Source organism: Hydra vulgaris, chromosome 02 (assembly GCF_038396675.1).
Source record: "Hydra vulgaris chromosome 02, alternate assembly HydraT2T_AEP".
Lineage (NCBI taxonomy): Eukaryota > Metazoa > Cnidaria > Hydrozoa > Anthoathecata > Hydridae > Hydra > Hydra vulgaris.
The window spans coordinates 45,347,501-45,370,459 of NC_088921.1; the positions used below are offsets into that span (position 1 = coordinate 45,347,501).

Here is a 22,959-nt window from a genome sequence, read left to right on the forward strand (position 1 = left end):
GGCAAACTCTCCCAACCAAGGCTTTGGAGCTTGTCCTGAGTCACGCGAGCGGTGTGCGGTCTCGCGTTGTCGTGGAGAAGCAGAACTCCTCTCCTGTGCACCAGTGCAGGCTGCTTTACAAGCAACAGGTCGTCAACTCGTTGCAGCTGTGCTGAGTAGACCAGTCCAGTAATGGTTTGGCCTGTTGGGAGCAGCTCGTAATGCACCACACACATGCACAGGAGAGGAGTTCTGCTTCTCCACGACAACGCGAGACCGCACACCGCTCGCGTGACTCAGGACAAGCTCCAAAGCCTTGGTTGGGAGAGTTTGCCTCATCCACCATACTCGCCAGACCCCTCCCCTACTGATTTCCTTTTTTTCCTTTCCCTGGGAAATCATTTAAAAGGACAGCAGTTCCGAGACCAGGACGCGGTTGAAATGGAGTTCAAAGCTTTTATAGACTCAAAGGACCGAGAATTTTTTAGAAGTGGAATAAATAAGCTTGTTTTACGTTGGGAAAAGGTTTTAGATGCTAATGGTGACTATTTTGATGAATAAATGTACTTACTTTTGTCGTTTTGTGTGTTTTTATTATATACGGAAAAACCGCACGAACTTTTTTGGTTACCTGATACATATAAGAAAAAAGATTTGTACATAATAAGACTACTTGAAAATGAATAAACTTGTTTTTTTGTTTTTATTGGTATTTTAATGCAAAAACAAGTATAATTTAGCTTTTCGAGAACGTATTGTAAAAGATTAAAAGAAAGGAGTCAAACAAAAGGAAATCGCAACCAAATACTCCATTAACAAGTCAATTGTATGTCGAATAACCAAATGATTTAATAAAGGTAGTCCTTTAGAAACAGAACATAAGGGCGGAAGACCATTCAAAACATGTCGTTTCACCAATCGAAAAACTATTTGTCATGTAAAAAAAAATCCTTTTGACAGCGCTAATGATACTATTAAAAAACTGAAACTTTCCGTGTCTCAAAATACAATTTGTAGGCGCTTATAAGTTTCAGGACTTTTGAGCTTTAGAGCAGCAAAGAAACCTTTCATTTTTCAGAAGAATAGAAAAGCTAGAATTGAGTTTGCAAATTCTCATAGAGACTGGACTATAAATGATTGGAATAGAGTACTCTGTAGCGATGAATCAAAGTACAATTTGAAAGGTCCTGATGGAAATTTAAAGGTACGTAGACCTAAAGTTAAATGCTTAGATCCTAAATACACAAGAGGAACAATCAAGCATGGTGGTGGAAAAAGTGCAATGGTTTGGGGTTGTTTTTCTGGTTTTAGTAAAGTTGGACCTATTTACCGAATAAATGGCATTATGAATCAGTATGTTTATCGTGATATTCTCAAGGAAAAAGTGGTTCCTCATACTGATAATAATATGCCTCTTTTATGGACATTTCAACAAGACAACGACCCCCAACACACCTCTAAACTCGTTAAAGAATGGTTTGAAACAAATCAAATTAAAGTAATGAAATGGCCAGCTCAATCATCTGATCTCGACCCAATTGAAAATTTATGGTACCAAGTTGAACTCTCCCTAAAACACAAAGCACCCTTCAAAAACGCTGATGAACTATATAAAGCTATTGAAACCACATGGAACGAGGTTATACAAAAAAAAATTAATAAACTCGTAGAGTCTATGCCGAGAAGATGTTCCTTGATCCTAAAAAGTAAAGGATATGCCATTAACTATTGATACTAACATTTTTTAGGGTAGTTTTAAAATAGTTGCTAATGTTTTGGAAGACTACGTTTTTGTGTTAAAATACCAATACAAACAAAAATTCACGTTTATTTTTTTTCAAGTAGTCTTATTATGTTAAAATCTTTTTTCTTATATGTAACATTAACCATTTTTTTCATTTAAAGCATAATTAAAAAAACAAAATTGCTGTAATCAGTAATCAAAGTAGTAAATTTTATTTGGTTGCTAATGTTTTGGAGGACAGTGTATGTATACATATATATATACATATATATATATATATATATATATATATATATATATATATATATATATATATATATATATATATATATATATATATATATATATATATATAATATATATATATATATATATATATATATATATATATATATATATATATATATATATATATATATATATATATATATATACATACAGTATTGGACAAAACATTTGCAACCAAAATCGAACAATGCTAAAAAGTGTTCCTAATTTTACATGTCTTAAAAACGAAACGAACTATACTACCACAGCAAACAGTTCTTGAGTCTGGAGTCATAGCATGCCACGACATGAGCAATCAGCTGACAGGTGACAGCACACAGGCAGAATTTCGTTGACAAGTGCCATTTTGCAGCGGACAAAACAAATGCAACTTTTTTGGTTTCTTTCATTTTCTTAAGTCTGGTCCGTGTCAATGTCACGGAAGTTTTTTTTTAATTAAAGGAAGTATCCAGAAGTTTCCAGAAGCATGCAGAAGCTTCCAGAAGTTTCCAGAAGAGGCATCTGGAAGCATCCAGTAGCATCCAGAAATATCCAGAAACATTCAGAAGCATCCAGACGCATCCAGAAGCATCAAAAAGAAGCACCTAGAATCTTCCAGAACAGATTCACACAGGTTCATTTTACTATATACGAGTCATATAAATCGACATGTAATTCAGTCAGTATATGGAAGTCAATCAGTCAGTATTATTAAGACAGTTTATCAAAGTGAGTTTTATCAAAGTGTTTTATCGAAGAACATCAATACAAGAAGTGAAATACAACAAGTGTTTCATTACATCAATACAGTCTATATCCAACCAAGATGTTGTGTTCCACAGAGCATTATTGTATCATCACAAGGTAAATGTAACACGGTAAGCCTTGAAAAGCGTGATTATTTATTTTTATTATTTTTATGACTTCAAGTGCAAAAACGGCTCCCGACAGTCTTGGATTGGAACTAAGAAAGAAAATTATTGGCGATTACGTAAGTGGAATGTCACAAAAAAGTATTTGTGATAAATATCGCGTGAAAAAATGGACCGTATCAAGACTATGTTCCAAATATCGTTCTACAGGGAAGTTGACAGCAGATAACAAAGGTGGAAGACCGAGCTCCACCACTTCTAGAGAGAATTCTATGATCGTCAGATCCGTCAAGAAGGATCCCTGGATATCATCAGTCGAGATACAAAAGCAATTAGAGCTGCCTGTATCGGACAGAACAATCAGACGACGTGCTGTTGAAGTCGGATTGTTTTCTCGACGCCCTGCAAAGAAACTGCTGATTTCATTAAAAAACCAGAAGAAAAGACTCCTGTTTGCTACATCTCATATTGACTGGAATGTGCAGAAATGGCAAACTGTCCTGTTCAGTGATGAATCGAAGTTCAACATCATTGGGAGCGATGGCATTTGCTGTGTACGTCGACCGGCCCGAAAACGCCTCGATTTACGTTACTGCCATACGACCGTAAAGCATGGTGGAGGCAATGTAATGGTCTGAGGGTGTTTTTCTGCTAACGGTCTAGGTCCAATAAATCGAAACGATGGAATAATGGACCGTTTCATGTATAAAAATATCCTGAAAGATGTTACCTCATGCTGAATGGAATAAGCCAATAAAATGGGTTATTCAGCAAGACAACGATCCGAAACACACTGCAAAATTAGTCAAGCAGTGGTTTCAAGACAACCACCTATCGGTGATGGATTGGCCGCCTCAATCTCCGGATCTCAACCCTATCGAGAACCTGTGGGAGATCGTCAACCGCAGAATTAATCGTGAAGGTGTTCGTAATAAGGATCAATTGTTTGAACAAATTCAAAAGGCCTGGGCAGCGGTTCCACAAAGTTTCATCGATCACCTGATCAAATCTATTCCTCGAAGATGCAAGGCTGTGATCGACAACAAAGGATTCGCCAAAAAATATTGATAGCGAAATACAGCTTGGTCAACATTTTGTCGAGTTGCACTTGTTTTGTCCGGAAGGAAATCAACTTTTTTTGAAACTTTTGATTAATTTATTAATTTTCGTGTACAAATAATGAACTTTGTGATGAATAAAACTTGAAGAACTTTGTCTCTAAACAGTGACATAGTTATTTCTCTAAATTGAAAAAATGCAGCACTTTTATATAAAGATAGATAGATAGAGATATAGATATATAGAGATATATAGATATAGGTAGATAGATATTATAAAGTTATAAACAGTATATATCAAATTATATTCAATATAAAATTATATTTATATGATAGTTTTATATAATTTATTTATCAGTAACTATGATAAATATGAATGTTATCAATTTATTATATGAATCACAAACATGTGCTTATTTATTACAAGTACATTTTAAAACGTTCAAATAAATGTCGATTATAAAATTAAAGATTTTATTTCTTTACCTTCGATGGTGAAAATTGCATTTTTTATCTGAAGAGTTTTAGGAGAAGTCGTAAGAGTTTTATAACATATTAAGAATAATTTGTTACCTATAAAATTTAAGACTGACAGTTAACTTTATTTTTTTACAGGTCATATTGAAACGAGATATTGTGTAAACAAGTTTTCAAAGAAATCGTTTAAACAACAATGGAAAAGCTTCCAATCCGCAAGATAACCGTCAAAGCATTCGATACACGATTAAAGAATCGTTTAAAAGTTTGCTTAATTTCGACTGTAATTTAAATTATTTTTTTTTTGAAGTAAATCAAGTTATATATAAATTTGCTTTTTCTGTAATTTTTTAACATTTTAACGTAGTTTTTCAAGATTTGTAATGGGTAAACCTCGTGGGACCCCTTACGGGATACCCGGCGGGCATACCCATATGGGCCCCAGAGGAAAACCGCGGCCAAAATCCGGTGGTTTCCCGACGGGTTTCCCATATGGGTCCCAGTTGCAAACCCTAATGGGCGCCTTACGGTTTTAAAGTAAGGGATTTGACTGGGACCCATACGGGATACTCAGCGGGCATACCCATATGGGTCCCATATGGAAACTGCGACCAAGATCCAGCGGGATGCCCTTGGTCTTCCCATACGGGACCCAGTTGACGACCCGTATGTCAGTGTTGGCTGGGTTTATTCCTTGGGGAATTGATTTTATTATTGACAATCGTAAGTGAGTAGAACTTTTTTGCTTTGCTAAGATTGTCATTATATAACCAAAAAAACTCATAATACAAAACACCACTCGGACCATCATTAAAATTCAATATTGCAGAATTTACTCCAATCTCCAGTGTTGATCGGTTCACGAAAACCATTTTGGAACAGCGTTTCAAGATAATTGAATTGAGCGCCTCGTTCGCATTCTGTGATTGGCCGTGAAGACATTTTGAAAGCAATTCATCTGCTGATAAATCCTGAAAAATTGGTTTTAATAAATTAAATAGTAGTGATATTTGCACCAAATATTTTCATCTTGCGGGCGTGTTGGTATTCTTGATCATCAAATTTAGTGCAGTGAAAAAGTACTGCCCAAACTGCTTTCTTCCTAGCTTACAAACTATGAATATTGTTTCTAATTGCTAAACCATAATAGTTTTATTGGTTCATAAGCATAAGAGTTTATTACTGGTTCTGTAAGTTTACCCTCACCCTGCAGACAAGTCTGTGTCTCTTTATTTATTTTAACCAGATTTCTAAGGCGAGTGTCAAGACGTCTTTGCACATGACCAATGCATTCTAACTTTACACGAGTGATACTATACTCCTTATATGGGTCACTTTGCATGATATCATTGAATAATGAAGTGTCTCTACCTCCAAGATACTCTTTATATATAAAATTATACTTAGATACATAGCGTTTAAATATCGAGATAGCACCAGCTAGCTCCAATGAACCAAAAGACCCTTTATGGTTGATATTGCATATATGGCTAACATTGAAAAACCAAATTATGATAATATAGTAGTAGTGGGGGCCTTCCAGATCATTTGTTATGCATTCTTGGGCTGCCTTATTCATAAGCCTAATCCAATTTCGCGGAAACCCAACAACTGAACTTATATTCACTTCATATATTCACTTCATATGGCTCCCTCCCTGAGCTGCATAACTTACATACTATAATTTCAAACATTTTGTTCAAAATAGTCATACCAATCAAAATTAAGTAGTTTCAAACTTATTTTTTTCGAAAAAAGATTGTTGTTGGAGGGTACTCTGTTTTTGTGGTTGTTGATGTTGTTTTAAGTGAAAATTTGTTTGCTTATCATTTTTACAACGATGATGAAGGTGAACATTAGTTCTTTACTTTTTACAAACAAAATTTTGCTTGTTAATTTTAGGCATTATACTTTTAAAATAGTACACACAGTAAATATCATAACTTGCAAAATTCCATGTACTAGAAATACTACTTTAAACAACCTTTGAAGCAACTTGATTATATATAAAGAATCCAAATGATCATTCAACTAATGACCAAAAAATAAGCAAGGTATATAGTACTAAAAATACTTTTTAATATTTACAATAAATCTCTATCATGACATATGCGCAAAGAATTTCTAACACACGGAGTTAATTTTTGTCCAAAAATCTTCCGATTGCCAGTTAGCGCGTGGTTTCAAACAAGAGATTAGGATCGAATCTTTTTTTAAAGTTCCGGACCGGTTCAGTTTGGTTAAATCTAATGTTTGAGTTCGGTTCGATCATAAGCGCATTTCGGGTTCGGTAGCAACCAAAGTTCGGGTTCGGTTCGGTTCGGTGTCAACCCAATTGTTTTTTATTAGTTTGATTAGTTACATTCACAATAATAAAACACAAATAAATTAAAGTAATATTAAGGTACTTCTCTACCATTAAATAAGTGAAAAACTAAAACTTTTTGGATTTTTTAAATTTTGAATTACAAGGAAACCAAAAAAATACATATCTAAGCAGGGCCGTCCCGAAGAAGTCTTCCATGGGAGGTGGGGGGGGGGTATTATATGTACTTTTTGCCACCTAGAAACACCAAAAAAAAAAAGCTCCCTTATATTTATTATTTGCCAACAATAGTTCAAAACTTGCTCAATGTGCCCACTCAAATGCTTATATGACAACTTTGGGGGAAGGGGGGATGGAACACCTCCTACAGCCCCCGTTCGGGACGGCCCTGTATGTAAGTTCAATTATAATAATTGTGAATGTTGTCCTAGATGCATTATAACTAAGAATATAACTAATATGCAACTTTGGTTATAGGTTCAGTTTGTTATTTATTATTTTATTAATATACCCTGAAAATTTCAGTTAAAAAACTTTATTAAATGCGGAGAATTTTAGGAAACAGATCCTATCCTTTTTTGCCCTTTATCTCATAAATTTGGCGCAAGTATTTGTTAAATTCATGTCTTGTGTCATTACTCCCAGCTTAAGACAATGAAGTAGCAGCTGTTATTAAGTCTGTCTGCAAATCATACAATTAACGGTCAGTTTTACTCTTTTTAAGAGTAAAGCTTACCCTGACGCATAAAAAGTTTAAAGTTTTGCTCATTTTCCCCCTGAAATAGTTTTGAATGATCCTAAGTTTTAAACGAGAATTTTTTTTTTGATGAAATGTAACATCTGTTGATAAATTTTGATCTTGTTTAATATAACACAAAAAAATATGATGAAAAAATCCTTTTAGGAACTATACCCTAAGGATGGGCTATTAGGGGTCCCATAGGGTCAGCTACAATTACTTTATTGCCGTAAAAAAAGATTTTGTTAAACTGTTATTTATATTTGTTATTTATAACCTCCTTTTAACAGCTGTTAAAAGGAGGTTAATATTGTATTATTTACAAGCTACCTGCAAATTGAAAGCTACCTTAAAAGTAGGGTACCGGATTGGAAATTTTGAATTCTGAACAAGAAATTATATATAGAGATCGTCCATGAAGCACGTACTCTCCGATGAAAAGATAGGGTCTGCAAATGGCGTAAATGAGATGGGAACAGGGGGTCAATTATAAATGTAAGAAGATTGGTGTAATTTTGTTTGTAAGATCAAACCCAGCAGTTGTAAAATATTTATTAAACTCCTCAGATATTTGTTTAGGGCATGATTTATTAGTATTTTTGATATTGATTTTTTTTGGTAGCAAAGAAGTTTTATTTTTATTTTTTTTCTATAAAATCTTTGATTACTGACCATGTTTTTTTAGCACCTAACTTACATTTAGTAATTTGTTTGCTGTAATATATTTTTTCAGTTTTTTTAAGAAGATTGACAAAGTTTTTGTATAATTTTTTTCATTAACTGTGTTTTTATTTTTTAAGAAATTTATTGTATAATTTTTGTTCTTAGAGCATTTTAATAGTGTTTTATCCATTCATGGATAGGCTTTTCTTTTCTTTTTCTTTTATTACTACATTTGGACACGCTTCATTAAAAACCGTCTGAAATTTGTTTAAAAATATATATATTTTTTTTGTTCTTTTCTTAAACACTTTAATGAATCGTTGTACAATAATATCGTTAACATTTAAATAATAAAATCATATAATAAGAATTAAGTAAAAGATAATATAGTTATACAGGTATTTAATTTAATAAAAAGAACGTGGAGACTCGCAGAAGACCGTCAGGTCTTGTCATCGAGAACCGCTCGTAATTTACTATCTCAATAAATCATAATCAAATATAGTTGTATATCTCTATAAAAACTTGACAGCATAAATACATCAAGTTATACATGAAATTATTAAACATTTAAAAAATATAAAAATATATAATAAATTACACGCTTCATTTGAATTTTGACTTTTATAAACTTCACTCCAATTTTCTCTATTTATGAGATAGATTTTTGTATTATTAGTTAAAAGATTACTTTTTTTTAAGCTTAAAATTTTAGGTTGATCCTCCGAAATAGCTGTAATATTTTTTATGTTAATATATATCGGCAAATGATCACTAATATCAATCTTAAATATACCTGTCTCAAATGACGTTTCTAAGTAATTGTTAATAAAAATATTATCAATGGCAGTTGCAGAAGTTCTATTTAGCCGATATATATATATATATATATATATATATATATATATATATATATATATATATATACAAAGGGTGTACGAAGGGCGCTAGAGGGGCGTCTACAAAACTCTATTATATTGAAAAATGTAGATTTTTTAAAAGAAAATATTATTATTTAATTAAAATTCATAATTTTTATTTGTATTTTTTAATATATTCTAACAGGGTACCATCAAATATGATTTGGATACTTTAGGCTGATAGGATAGAAGTCCTTTTGGCTTCGGGTGCACACTCTGACCCAATATCAAGATTATTACTTTGTATCTTTATATAAAAATGCATGCAATTTAGTATCAAAAAAAAGAAAGGTTTTAGGGATAAATGCGTGAAAAGGGTGCAAGAGGGTATTTTTTGGAAGCTCTACACCTCTCACACCTTGGGTAGGGTGGGTTAAAACTTAAATATTATTTTTTTGTAATAATAAATAGTATTTATATAATACACAAATTTTTCATAAAAAAATCAAACTCAACTATATACAAAAATTAATATACAAAAAGATTATATACAAGTATCAACTTAATAAATATATACATACACACTATACATACATTGTATAGTGTGTATGTATAGCTGAATCTATATACACTTCTATCAAGAAGTGTATATAGATTCAGCTAAGTGAATCTATATAAACTTATTAATAAGTATATTTATAGTTGTTAATAACTACATTCCTGAATCCTCTGCCATCCCTCTTCCATCATCAGGCAGAAGACCCTTTTTGATTTAGGCCCAGGGTGGCTTTGGCGCCAAACCAAGAAACCACTCCTAGACAAGTCTATATTTAAAACAAAAATATTAAATGAGTGTTCGAAAAATTAAAATGAAAAACAAAAATTAAAACACAGTAAAAAACTTACCAAGGAGGTCTAGGTTTTCACTTTAGGTGCCAGAGGGCAGTGATGATGTGGATGAAGCTGGTAAATTTAATTTTTTAAATTTTTAATATGAAATAAGTTTAATAAAAATTATAAAAAATAGTGTTCATTTAGTAAAAAACCATTTAAAAAAACAAATTTACAACATCATTAAGATATATCTACCAAGTTCCTCCCTTTTGCGCCTCTTACCTCCTTTAGTGTCAAGAGTGTCTTTAGTGTAATAGAAAGTGAGAAATACCTTTTATATTGTCGCTTCAAGACAACTTTCACAGCATCAAGACAAGCAGAAGTCATTTTTTAAAGCTGGTTATCAATGAAAATTATACGAGTGTTAGTGGTTAGCAATGGAGCATATATTGATTTTAAAATGTTAGGGGCAAGGGTATTCCCAAAAAAATCTGCTCTTCTGCTAAACTGAGCAGCTGGATTAGATTTACTATTTGTAATTATTAGCAAAACTTTTTTTCACTAACTGACTACCAGAAACATGATTAAAAGTTGCATCCTCACCTAAAACATGAAACTTTTTCATTCAAGGTTCAGTAGGGAGTTTTCCAAACAATGCAAGCGCGCATTTATTTTATTGCAGTTTTATTACAAAATGCCTCTCTTAGAATTGCAAAATTTTACATTTTACTCTTCCAACAGTGAGGAAATGTTTAAACTCACTGTAATGCTTGATAAAAATAAAACAATTATGAAAAAGAATATGAAGCCGATTTCCATGATATCTAGGAATAATACTTCGTAGTAGATCGTTTTCATTTAAAAAAATTTACAAATCCTATTGGATATCTATAAACCTCATTTTGTTCATGGCTAAAACAATTTTAACTGCCATTCAATCATTTCCAAATAACTAACAACTCTCACACTCAAGAGAACATTCAAGCAGCATAAGACTGCACACTCAAGCGACATAAAACTGCAATTGTGTCAAGAGGGTCCAAATGGCAGTTCAACTCATTAAAATTCTTGCCCCAGGTTGCACAAACTTTGCTTATAGTAAGATGGTTGACTGCAACTGTCTGACATTGTGTTAGATATATTTTCAATAATCAAGTTATGATATTCATCGAAGCTACTTTGGTAAAAATCTGAATAAACAAATACCATATAATCAATTGAAGTGCATATATGACTTTCATAATCAAATGCTGTTCTTCCTGGTAACTGATCTAGAGCAAACACAAGACACTTATCTTAAGATGTTAAGTTAATGCTATTAATGTGGACACTTTCTTGTGTTGTAGCATCAAACCCAAGAGTAGGATTATTATTATGCATAGCCCACTCTGCTGCTTGCAAATATGGAATACTGCCAGGTTCACGAGCTCTTTGCTCAACAGCACTTCGATGAGGAATATTATTATAAATAACACCCATATAATACCCTATTTTGCTCATAAGATGGAATGCTACTTGTTGGTTATATTACACAACAGCATATTATAAATTATTATTCTTATTTGTAATAAATATATTTTTTCATCTTCTGGCATAATTACATTTTTTTCCTCCTTAATCTGGAGCAAATCATTCTCCAACCTAGCAATTACCCTGTTACTTGTAAAAAACAGCAGCATTATGCTTAGTTTTGAGTTGCCTTAACTTATGCTTTTCCTTTAATTTCAAAGCATTTTTTTCAGCTTTAAAGTGACGAATCTGCTCACTGTAATTTTATTTTTTTGTGTGTGTTTTTTCAGATCTATTATTTCTGCCCTTAAAACTTTAGTTATTTTTTCTTTTTGTTTAACATTTTGTCTTAAAACACTTAACTGGTTTAAGACAAAATAAGGTGCCTGAGTATGCTTTTTTTACAATGAAATTTGGCAGGTAGTAAGAAAAAAGGCTATTAAAGATGAGAAAATATATTAGAAAAATGAACCAGCATTCCTTCGATATATATTTGATGTCCAAAAAACAAGCAAATTTTTAAAAACAATCAAATTCATAATAAATAAAATTTTACATCAAAAAATCCATGCAAAATTAAAGTTCCATAATTCTAGTATTCAAAAAATATTTATGTTGATTCATATTTCTAAAAAATAACAGAGCAAACCAAGTTCATACCATGCAACTTTTCAACAAACTTGAAAAAGTGTATCACAGAATTTGGCCGAAAAAATAGTTTCGTAAAATCCGCATTTCCGCGTACCTATATATATATTTGAACTATATTTATAAAATTATTATTATATATATTATATGACTTTTATTATTATTGTTATCATGCACAATATAAAACAGGTTATTAATGCGGATTTGTTCGATGTTTTCCCCACAAAAAGATGATTATGATGCTATTGTATTTGAAACTGCATTATACTTATCTTTCAATGTTGACGACCTTCCAATATGTAAAGCAAGTTTCTCTCAAGTATAGCATTGCTTTTATAAAAATTGTTTCTTGATTTAGATCAAAGAAACAGCAACACCAGAAAATCTTGGTGCCAAAACAGTTGGCGACTCACCATGTAAGATTTGTGTTTAAAATTTGTGATTTAAGATAATTATTTAATAATCATATTATTATTTAAGTTTTTATTTGTTTCTTTTAAGCTAAATTTGGTGTCGCTAGCAGAGGCATAGAAAGAATTTTTTGGCGTTCGAAATAACTTCCAGACATGGAGCAAATTCCAAACATTTATATGTTTACACTTATGTCAAATAATGAGGGTTTGCAAAAAATTGCGATGATTAGAGGCTGGGAACAAAAAAGCCCAGAAATTTTTGTCCCCCCCCCCAGTCCCAAAGGTGAGAGCAACAAGTTGATGAAGTATTTTTTGTACTATTCTTAACTAGACTTAAATTCACCAATAAATTTTAGATTTCATCTTAAAATATTTTAGCGTTCAAAAATTATGACCATATAAAGTTTAAACCCCCCTCAATTCGAGGGGGTTGCAAATTTTATATAGTAATAATTTTTAAACGCTAATAGATAATACTATGAAACTTAAAATAAAAAATTACAACTGTTCTATCAATTTATCATACATGTTCTATTTTCATTCAATTTGTAAACTCTATTTCATAAATCTACACACACTGTAACTTGCATATCTTGTTGAACAGCCTAGCTTTAGATATGTTGTGGATTAAATAGGTAACCTTAACTTAATCTTAAACCAATAGAATAATTTAATCTTGAACCAATATAATAACTTAACCTTAAACCAACAGAACTATTATATTTTATTCAAAAAAAAATAAAAAGCATAACATCAAGAAAGGTGTCATCTTATTGATATTTTTATAACAGGTAATATTTATAAAAACTAATAAAAATAAATTATTTTTATATTTTGAATTTGCTATCTTTTTTAAGAAGGTTATATAAAATTATCTTGAAATGATATAAATAAAATAAGTCTAAAAAAATATATTATAAAATAAAATTATTAATATAAAATATTTAAATTTGTAAAAATAAAAAATTTGTGAACACTTCAGTTCATTACTTATATAATGTAACATTATAATCAAATAGTCATTTGAATATACTTATTACAATTCCTAAAATACTTTTTTGTAACTGTTTATACTTTTTATTCACAGTAGTAGCGGTCTTTACATTTCTGGAAGTCTTTCAATAATAAAATTGTTGTAATAAATAATAAACTTCAATAATAAAAATGTTAATCAATTTAATAATAACTTAATAATATGTAACCAAGTAAAAAATTTTTCCTTCATAAAGATATTTAATGCAGTTGAAAAAAAAATTTAGAATAAAATCCAGGTAATTTTAAAATTTAATGAATATAACTTTGAAATTCATGAATACAAAACAAAACATAGAAAAAAACACAAAATAAAATGTGAAAGTAAAATAATAATTAATATAAACAATTATGAAGATCTAATAATAAAAAGGTAAAACTTGGAACTTCAAACACTTTCAAGCATTTTTTTCTTTCTCACAAAGCCTACTTACCTCAGCCAAATAAAATAAAAAGTAATATTTAGTGTGTTTAAATATCCTAATAACACAATAATGTAGAATAAACATAAACTTACTTCATAAAATGATTTAATTGTATTTCTTGGTTAAACATGGACAACACTGATGTGTAGTTACACATTGCAAGTTAAGATATTTTTAAACACTTTTTCATACTGTTTTATAATATATTATTTATACCTACTAATAAATATTATTTCTACGAATAATATTTTATCAACTATAAAATTTAAGAAAAGTATTTTTAAATGTCAAGTGACAAATAAATAAAAAATTTGATAACATTTATATTTTAACATACAAGATAGAGTCTTTAAAAATTGTTTATAGTATTTAAAAAATATTTTTTTGAAAAACAATTAACGTTGAAAGCAGTTTTTCCCAATAGTTATAATAGTCGCCATCTACAGGACCGAGGAGCCAAACATAGCCTATTGTAAAGAAAACCATACTAAAATAGTTTAAGATATTTATTACCGATAGGGACGACGATTAAACATATATTAAAAAAAACTATGTGATTCCATATTAGTATGAAGTTATAGAAAAATTAGATAAAAGTAAAAAAAAAAAATTAAAAAAGGAACAAAATAGAAAGATTTTTAAAAACTAATTAATTTTGTGAGCACTTTGGCTAATGGTGTTATTTTTTGAAACCAATATCTTTATCTTTAATGAAAAGCCAACTCGTTTAATTATCTCATTCAAAGAGCAAAAATATCAATAACACTAAGGATAAAGAAAGTTCCAAGGTTGTTTATATGTTCATGTAAGGCATCATACTGCTTGCTTTTGTCAAAATCCAAGGCGCTGGATTTTGACATATGCATCAACAGCATATTGTTGAAACGGTTTCTTGCCATAAAAGATAGAAGAAAAAAATTGTCTGACTGTAAGTCTATAATTGTAATACTGAGATAGAGTAAAATGATTTCTAACCAATGTAGCATGTTCAGGGTTGTGAACCAATTGATTATGCCAATCAGCATTACCTCTTGGGAAAAACAGAGGATAAACCATAGGATCTAAGTTGGCAGACATACTTGATATAGTTTTGAGAGGATGGCCTCTTGGGTAAATAACAACTTCCCTGGAAGCATGTGGAGCACCATCTTCACCAACAAATACAACTGCAACTTCATTATAGCGACGTCCATCTTGTCCTTCAAGTAAAGACATTTTTACAACTAATTTCATCTTCCACTTCAGTCATGTTTTTAAATGCAAGAGCAAATGAGTTTTCTTCTCTTACTATAGTTTGCAAATGAAACATTAAAATACGTAAGCAAAGATCATTACTATGTTGTTGCATTCTAAAGTTTACTGCTGCAAGTGGATCATAGATATACAGTTGACAATATGTTGGAAGAATATCTTGATCTGGCCAAAGATTACCAAAACGATGAAAAACTTGACCACATATTCTAAAACATGATGGCCCACAATTCAAAGGTTGAATCAAATTAGCTGTAAATGAAGCAAAAGAAAGACAGGGAATTATATAGATCATATTGGAATTATGATCTATATAATTCCATTGTGGCAACATAGAAAATGACTTTCATCAGGAAAATTTCTAGAACCACAATGTTGACAGATCTATCCTAAATAATTATAATCTGGAATAATATTACTTCTTGCTATACAATGCATTCTACCTTGTCTCATAGCATTTTGTACATTATTCTCATTAGAATGAACTTCTGCTTGTCTAGCTCTATTCCACTCATTTAGACGATAATTAATTTCATCCCGTCTAGCTATATTTCTCTCATTTTGATGACGATTATTTTCAAGTTACTTAGTAGCATTTACACTAATGACTTCTTCAAGCTCAACATCATCCATTTCAGTTTCACTATCATGAAACATAATACCAGCAGTATTACAACTGTAGTCACATATGAATGTAAAAGAAACCTAGGAATTGCAATATTTTCTATTAAGTTACTTACTATTATTCTAAAGTGAACAAAGGAAAAAATCAAGTAACTTTTATAAATTAATGTTATTTAAAAAAAATTTAAAAAGAAAACTAAATTAAATAATTAAAGACAATTTTAAATTACATAAAAATATACATTATTTTAAATTTAATGATAAAAAAATAAAAGCCGAAAGCTTAATAACTAGGAGAAGTAATTGTAATGATAACTAAATTTATACTCTTTTAAATAAAATTAAATTTTTATTTATTACTAACCCGTATAACAGGTTGCTTACTGCTAATAAAAAAGAAAAACAAAATTTTAAATTTTATTTTGTTTAATTAAACAATTTAAAAGAGCTATGAAATCAATGCAAATGTAGAGCTAAAAATATAAATGCAATTACTTTAGAAGTGATATAAAAACCTTTAAAATTTAATTCATTAATTTAACAACTGGTCAAAAAGATATATATATATATATATATATATATATATATATATATATATATATATATATATATATATATATATATATATATATATATATATATATATATATATAATATATATATATATATATATATATATATATATATATATATATATATATATATATATATATATATATATATATATATATATATATATATATTATATATATATATATATATATATATATATATATATATATATATATATATATATATATATATATATATATATATATATATATATATATATATATATATATATATATATATATATATATATATATATATATATATATATATATATATAATATATATATATATATATATATATATATATATATATATATATATATATATATATATATATATATATATATATATATATATATATATATATATATATATATATATATATATATATATATATATATATATATATATATATATATATATATATATATATATATATATATATATATATATATATATATATATATATATATATATATATATATATATATATATATATATATATATATATATATATATATATATATATATATATATATATATATATATATATATATATATATATATATATATATATATATATATATATATATATATATATATATATATATATATATATATATATATATATATATATATATATATATATATATATATATATATATATATATATATATATATATATATATATATATATATATATATATATATATATATATATATATATATATATATATATATATATATATATATATATATATATATATATTTATATTTATACATATATATAAATATATATGTATATATATATATATATACAACCCTTAGATGTTGTCCGAAAGTTTTTTCGATATTTTGTTGACAAAAAGTAAAAATTAAAATGCAAGACCGGAATTTTTTTTTTTAATAATGATAGACTGCCTGCCCTAACCAAACCCTCAGTCGATGTAGCAGCACTCCCTTGCGGGTCAGGCTATTTGTCAGTCGATGTAGCAGCACTCCCTTGCGAGTCAGGCTATTTGTCAGTCGATGTAGCAGCACTCCCTTGCGAGTCAGGCTATTTGTCAGTCGATGTAGCAGCACTCCCTTGCGAGTCAGGCTATAAGATAGTCGATGTAACAACACTCCGCGCATGATTTTCAGTAAAAAAAATAAAAATAAAAACATTTTATTAAAAAAAATAAAAATAAAAACATTTTATTAAAAAAAATTAAATAAAAACATTGTTTATATTGTTAAAAACATTCACAATGTTTTTAAAACATTCTGGTCAATTAAATTTGCGTTTTTGTGGTTTTTTTAAAAAACGATTAATTTGTAATTAAATTAATGGTTTTTACTTTCGTCCAACACGGAAATGTTGGACGAAAGTTAAAAGTAATTAAAAGTGACGTATATGTTGGCGTAAGAATCACTTTTTTCCTTCCGCTCTTCCCAAAGCCAACAAACTATAGATCTATATATATATATATATATATATATATATATATATATATATATATATATATATATATATATATCGCCGTGGTAGCCTACCGAAAGTCGGTAGCCAAAAAAATAAAACTTTGCCTACCGAAAGTCCGTTTTATTGGCTAAAAATGTCACGTGTCAAAATAGAATTTATCAACCAATAAAAGCGCTTTCGGTAAAATAAAAAAAAGTTACAACTCACCTCGACTGTCGGTAGCCAAATAAAAAAATTTTTGCCTACCGAAAGTCCCTTTTATCGGCTAAGAATGTCACGTGTCAAAATAGAATTTATTAACCAATAAAAAGCGCTTTTGTTAGAATATAAATACTATGATAGCCTGCCGTTTAAAACGTGTAAAATACGTAAAATATTTTAAGATATTTCTTAAAAAAATAATTTACACATACGTTTAAAAAAATTAATATATCTAAAATATAATGACGAATTAAAGTACGCTTCCGGTAGCACAATTAGTGTTCAATAAATACATAAGTAATATTCATAAAAGATATCTTTAATAATATCAATTAAGGTTATTTAGTTTACCAAATAATGCTTTTAATTTTTTTTTTAAATATAAAATAGTAAACTTTCACTTTTAAAATTACAATCTGTTTGATTCAAAGGTTTCAATGCAATAGCACACATATGCGCTTTTTTTATTGAATTTTTTTTAACACTAAATAAAATATTTGGGCGTACGTATTAAGTGGGATATACGATAATGATAAAATAAACAAGATTGTTAGATCAATTTCTGCTTCGGAATGTTCTCCTTCATAAAGTTCCTTAAATCACTTGTTGTTCCTCTAAATTCTAGTTAAACTGATTGTTTTAAAACTGCTTTTCTAAACGTTGGTCTTTAATACTTGCTGTGAGCGTGTAACATTAATTGACCAACTACCATCGTTCACACATTAGAGTTTGTATAATTCCATTAGGTTGCGTATAGTAAATACTTCGTTTATAAATAAATTCAGATTTTTACACTGTAATTGAGTAAGTAAAAACGCAAGGGATTATTTATTAACCTAATAAAAGAGTTTAATTTATTACAAAACAGAACTGCCGTCTTATGAATCTTATGAATTGAAAAAATAATGCAGTAGTTTTTATTTTTCTTAGACATATTTAAGAAAACTTCTAAGACAAATTGTGTGACCGTATCAATATTATTATAAAAGTAATTGTTATAACAACACAATTCAAATCCGCGTAATATTTTTGGCGTCAGCTTTGTTGATGATACAACACTTTGTTGATGGTACAACACTTTGCTGATGATACAACACTTTGCTGATGATACAACACTAGCGAAATATTTTTGGCATAGCTCAGGCAAAGTGCCAAATAAACTACTATTAATTAATTTTAATTGATAGTTATGCACGACACCTTAATCAAATGTTATTAATTTTATGACTCATTAAGGTGTTGGCGTTGGTCATTAGTAAGACGGTATAAAATTTTTTTTTTACATTTAAAAAGAGCTGTAATTAGTTTTATAAATATGTACAGAAAAATATACTTAAACAGAGTTTTGAATTTTTTACAATTTAAACATATTTGCAGGTTTATTTATACTTGAATCTACATGTTCTATATATAGGTTTATATATACTTGAATCTACCTAATCCTCTCTCTCTCTCTCTCTCTCTCTCTCTCTCTCTCTCTCTCTCTCTCTCTCTCTATATATATATATATATATATATATATATATATATATATATATATATATTAAAATAACACTTTACTAACTTGAGCTTCTACTGTCAGTTTCTCCTTCAGCAGGATCATCAGGAACCTGGCAGTAGAAGCTCAAGTTAGGTATTTGTTTTTTTTGTACTAATTTATATATATATATTTATTTATATGTTTGTATGTGTATATATATATATATAGTCTAAAAGGTTGGACAAAGCAAGGAATTGCATCTCCACAAACTTTAAATAACTTCAATAAATATTGCCTTGGTTTTTAGTTTATAAATTACAAAGTATAAAACTTTTGTAACTTATTTAACGAAATGCACCACGAGAAGGTAAACCATAGGACTCGGCATTTCATATTTCTAGATTAAATACAAAACAAAAAACAAATAAAAACAAAAAAGGAAAAAATGTTGTTACTAAAAAACTGTTGTTTTTTTCTTTCTCTTTTTCTTTAAAACTATTTCTTTTTATTTTATAAGATTAGATTTTTATTTATCTCAAAGCTTGGATCAAAAATATAGCTCAAAAAATAAAATATGACATTGCATACAGAGGTTTTATAAATATTTTTACAATCTGTATCTAATCTATACAATCAAAATAATACTATTTAAATATAACTATATAATCTGTAACAATCATACTATATAATACTATTTATCATAATATATAATACTATTTAAATATAACTATATAATCTGTAACAATCATACTATATAATACTATTTATCATAATATATAATACTATTTAAATATAACTATATAAACTGTAACAACCAATTTAATATATATATATACAAAAATTATAAAGTTAATATTTAAATCATTACCTTCCATAACAAGTGCGACAAACCCAATACCTTGCTTTTAAAAAGGAATTCTCTTTTTGTCCTACACATTTTTTATGCGACCACAACAAGCATGAATCACATGCTATTGCATTGCCAGTTTTATTTTCTTTGCTTGTGCTCTTCAGGCAAACAGCGCATGTTATGGTTTGGCGGTGATTAAAGATTTGGCAGTGATAAAGATTGGCGGTGGCACACAAAGTTTGTCCACATTTAAGGAATTTTTTTAGAAACACTGACCATCGCAGTTTGCATCTTTTAACTTTTAAAGTGTTTCAATAATTTGTGTTAAAAAGCTAAACTTATCTACTTAGAAAAAAACAAATTCTTAAAAAAAAGAAACAATTACCACATTTGAAACAATGTTGTAACGAAATATAATATTATATTTTATTCATTTATTTATTCATTTATAATTTATTAATTAATAACTTAAAAATAGTAAATTCTAAAAAAATATTCATTTTGTAAAACTTTTTTAAAACTTTGTATTCTTTTTTTTAGGTTGGTAATTTTAGCTACCAAATTTCATACAATTTGAGGAAAAAGGCAGTATATTTTAACTAAAATTAACTAAAAAATTGCATGCTTTTTTTATAAATGTATTTACCACATTTGATCCCAGTCTTAAATTATTTCCTTTATATTGCCCGATTTCCAGCATTAATACAAAATACTGGAGATAATAGATGATTGCTCTGTTTGAAAAATGTAGTTAAAAACTTATAAAAAAGTTTTAAATAGCTACAAAAAATGTAGTTGAAAAAAATTTTGTCCAAAAAAATTACTTTAATTGTGGACAAACAAGGCGTGCGACCGCACACGCTTTCGGGTAAGACTTGATCTGTGCACTCCTAGAATATATATTTACAGTCATGGACAAAAGTTTGCAACCACTGCCATTTTCGCATATTTTTTAATGTATTCTACTCTGAATTGCTTTTGGGCTACTTTATTGCTACAATTTTACATTATAGTATATTACACATAGTACATTATACTAACAGTCAAACAGGCTCCAAAAGTTATGGTTTGGGGAGCAGTCTCTGGTAGGGGTTGTGCCGGCATTTGGATTATGCCTAAAAATACAACAATCAATGGTGCTGTTTACTTGAGTATACTGATGGATAAGCTGCCATCATTTGTACCAATACATGGCATCACTCATTTCCAGCATGATGGCGCACCTTGTCATGGTACCAAGGCTGTTAAGGACTGGCTGCATTCTGAAAACATCCCAGCACTGGAACCTTGGCCAGGCAACAGTCCAGATCTCAATATTATTGAGAGTGTTTGGACTGTAATGAGCAGAAGATTGCTGCACATAGCCCAAGTTCTGAAGATGACCTTATCAACTGAATTAAACGCGTGTGGGTGCAGGAGATTACGCCGGACTATTGCAAGAAACTGTGTGAATCGATGCCAGGATGTATTGAAAATATTCTCAAAAATAAAGAATTTCATTGTAAAAACTAAAATATGAATAGACATGCTGTTTAACCTGTATAGTGTGAATAAACATTCAAAACATATGTACTGATTTATAATTTACTACTTATTTTTCTAAATTTTGAGTGTTTTTTGTAAAAAATTGCAGTGGTCGCAAACTTTTGTCTATGACTGTATATATACTACTTATAATACATATATTTATAGTTATTATATATTTTTATTTGCATCACTGTAAACAATTTATCTAGTTTAATTAATTTTAGATCTAAAAATAAATTTTTAAAATTTAATCATCTAAAATTAGAAGTTATTCATTTAGTCTCACTTGCATAAAATCATTTGAGGGGCAGTTTAGGAGTAATCCCTAAACTTTAGGAGTAACTCCTAAACATTCGGAGTTACTCCTAAACTTTAGGAGTAACTCCTAAACTCACTCTCTCTCAAGCTGATTATAATAATACTTATCAACTCTCAAGCTGATTATAATAATCCTTATTCAAGTTCAGCATAAAGTTGAAGCTGAAACTGTTCACCTTAAAGCTGAGACTGATATGTCAACAACAATCCCTATTTTAAATTTAATAAGTCAATTTATCAGCTTTCTAAACAAAACCAGAAAGATTCGGAAAATATAGTTTAAATTTGACCTAATAAAACAATATAAAATCAATAAATTACAAATTATTGAGCAATAAAAACAGAAACAAATGAAGAAAAATTATTTAAAAACATGCCAAATTTAAGAGAGAAAAAATAAAATAAAAACAAGAAGCATTATCAGTTCATATGACTACTTACTATATTTGTCTTTTAAAGTTGTAACAAATGTTGTGATATCATTCTTATTTTTAACTTTGTTAGATGAAGCAGCAATGTTTGAAAGATCTCTTAGAGTGATAATTTTACCTGTGGTTTTAATCAACTCTTTTTGGAGCAGTTTTTTGTTTGGTTTTAAATGCATTAACTCTTTAGCTTTCTTGATAGCATAATCTGGAAGTTTTCTTTGATTTGGCAAGTGCTTATAGAGAATCTGAATTTAAAACAAAGATTAATAAAGAAGAAAATTCAGTCCACTTCAAAACAATCTGTACAAAACTAATTGGTTTATAATGTATGTATGTATATATATATATATATATATA

At 28.7% G+C, this 22,959-nt stretch overlaps 1 protein-coding gene and 1 long non-coding RNA gene across 2 annotated transcripts in view; one reads left to right on the forward strand and one right to left on the reverse strand.

Annotated features, from left to right (window-relative positions):
* LOC136076978 (protein GVQW3-like) overlaps nucleotides 1–4,688 on the forward strand; it is a 20,318-nt gene extending 15,630 nt beyond the window's left edge. Inside the window, exon 2 of the transcript XR_010636733.1 lies at nucleotides 4,536–4,688. The gene's annotated coding sequence lies outside the window, so the exon portion shown is untranslated. The remainder of the gene's footprint in view (nucleotides 1–4,535) is intronic.
* A 3,700-nt stretch (nucleotides 4,689–8,388) lies between these two features.
* LOC136076979 (uncharacterized) lies at nucleotides 8,389–16,000 on the reverse strand. Its single transcript, XR_010636734.1, has 3 exons — nucleotides 13,939–16,000; nucleotides 9,892–9,948; nucleotides 8,389–9,809 (listed from the first exon to the last, which is right to left on the reverse strand). It is a non-coding gene; the product is annotated as an uncharacterized LOC136076979 (long non-coding RNA).
* Nucleotides 16,001–22,959: the final 6,959 nt, after the last annotated feature.